This window comes from Cucurbita pepo, unplaced genomic scaffold (genome assembly GCF_002806865.2).
Source record: "Cucurbita pepo subsp. pepo cultivar mu-cu-16 unplaced genomic scaffold, ASM280686v2 Cp4.1_scaffold000231, whole genome shotgun sequence".
Classification (NCBI taxonomy): domain Eukaryota; kingdom Viridiplantae; phylum Streptophyta; class Magnoliopsida; order Cucurbitales; family Cucurbitaceae; genus Cucurbita; species Cucurbita pepo.
Window position 1 is genome coordinate 26,209 of NW_019646486.1, and position 1,976 is coordinate 28,184.

Consider the following 1,976-nt stretch of genomic DNA (forward strand, 5'->3'; position numbering starts at 1 on the left):
TAATGCAATTTAAAATCAAACAACACCTCGACTAGAACAAATTGAAAGGCAACACAAACAAGTGTTGTTAAAATTTGTTACAAACGGAGAAAGAGTTCGGGATACTGTTTCTAACGAAATATAAAAGACCCGAAGTACACAAACCGGGTCGACACTCATAAACGACCCTCAAGTGACAATGCAGCTCTCGAACGCTCCCCCACCTCGAGCGACAGTTAGCGAAGACCTGAAAAAGAAATCTAAAATGCGGTGAGTAAAAAAGTACTCGGTAAGCAGCCTACTTGTAGGCTGTCATCGCATCCAGTTCCTGGTAGGTTTCCACGGGCTTTTCTTTAGGCTCTAGGAAGTTTGGGCTTAACTCTATAGTTTGGCTGACCTTCTGGTGAGGCTTCCAACGGTGTCGTGGTGTAGTTGGTTATCACGTCAGTCTAACACACTGAAGGTCTCCAGTTCAAGTCTGGGCGACGCCATCTTTGCAATTTTTATTTTTATAATAATAATCTGGATTCATTTTGGACCTCTACGAGAAAGTTTAAGAGCCTTCGAGCTTGGTAAGCCCGGGAACCGTGCCCTCGAACACACATTGATTCATTTTAGACCTCTACGTGAAAGTTTAAGAGCCTTGGAGCTTATAGGCCCGAGAACGGTGCCCTCGAACACACATTGAGCATGTAATTAATTGTTTGGACTTTTATTGAAGAAATATGTGTACGAATCAACAAGGACTAGGGTGGAATGATTGTGAGCACGTCATATGCTTGATTTAGCCAAGAAATTTATGAACTCAACTTAGTACCAGAGGTCTAGGTTGTGGAACAACAAACGGTTTTCGCTAGACGAAGAGTCATTGAGTGTTACGTTACGTGATTTTCGAGGCTTCAAATCTCGAACCGTGACGAAAATAAAACTAAAAGTAAAAATAATTAAACATTCAGATAATGCAATTTAGAATCAAACAACACCTCGACTAGAACAAATTGAAAGGCAATGAAAACATGTGTTATTAAAGGTTTGTTACAAACGGAGAAAGGGTTCGGGGTACTGTTTCGAACGAAATATCATATGAAATCCTTCTCTCGGCCGGTAACCAGGAGGATCATTTCTATCCTGGGAATACTGATGATATTGGCTATATATCTCTACAATGCCAGAAACACTACTGCATTGAGATGTTTTTCCGTTGGATGCTGACTGGTACAAGGATTGGCTAAATTTCAAGCAAGAAGGAAATGCATATAAATGCACCTATAATGGTGTTCGTTCAATTATCAGAAAGAGAATTTTCCCAAAACATCTTTCTTTCATTTTCAATTCATTTACAGTTAAAGAATAACGAACTCGAACGGAACAAGGAGTTAAGTCGAATGAATCTTGTCATGCTTGAGTCTTGACTGATTGTGAAGGAGTGATTGATCATTCTTCCAAAGTACATAGACTGGGTCGACACTCTTAAACGACCCTCAAGTGACAATGTAGCTCTCAAATGCTCCCCCACCTTGAGCGACATTTAACGAAGACATGAAAAAGAAATCTAAAATGCAATGAGCAAAAAGTACTCGGTAAGCAGCCTACTTGTAGGCTCTCATCGCATCCAGTTCCTGGTAGGTTTCCACGGGCTTTATTCTAGGCTCTAGGAAGTTTGGGCTTAACTCTATAGTTTGGCTAACCTTCTGAGGAGGCTTTCAACCGTGTCATGGTATAGTTGGTTATCACGTCAGTCTAGCACATTGAAGGTCTCAAGTTCAAACATGGGTGACGCCATCTTTGTAATTTTTATTTTTATTTTTATATTAATAATCTGGATTCATTTTATACCTCTACGACAAAGTTTAAGAGCCTTAGAGCTTGATAAGCCCGAGAACGGTGCCCTCGAACACACATTGAGCATGTAATTAATTGTTTGGACTTTTATTGAAGAAATACGTGTACGAATCAACAAGGACTAGGGTGGAATGATTGTGAGCACGTCATATGCT

At 40.2% G+C, this 1,976-nt stretch overlaps 1 non-coding gene across 1 annotated transcript; it reads left to right on the forward strand.

Annotated features, from left to right (window-relative positions):
• The first annotated feature begins 396 nt into the window (after positions 1 to 396).
• On the forward strand, positions 397 to 470 carry TRNAV-AAC. The gene has a single exon. It is a non-coding gene; the product is annotated as a tRNA-Val (tRNA).
• Positions 471 to 1,976: the final 1,506 nt, after the last annotated feature.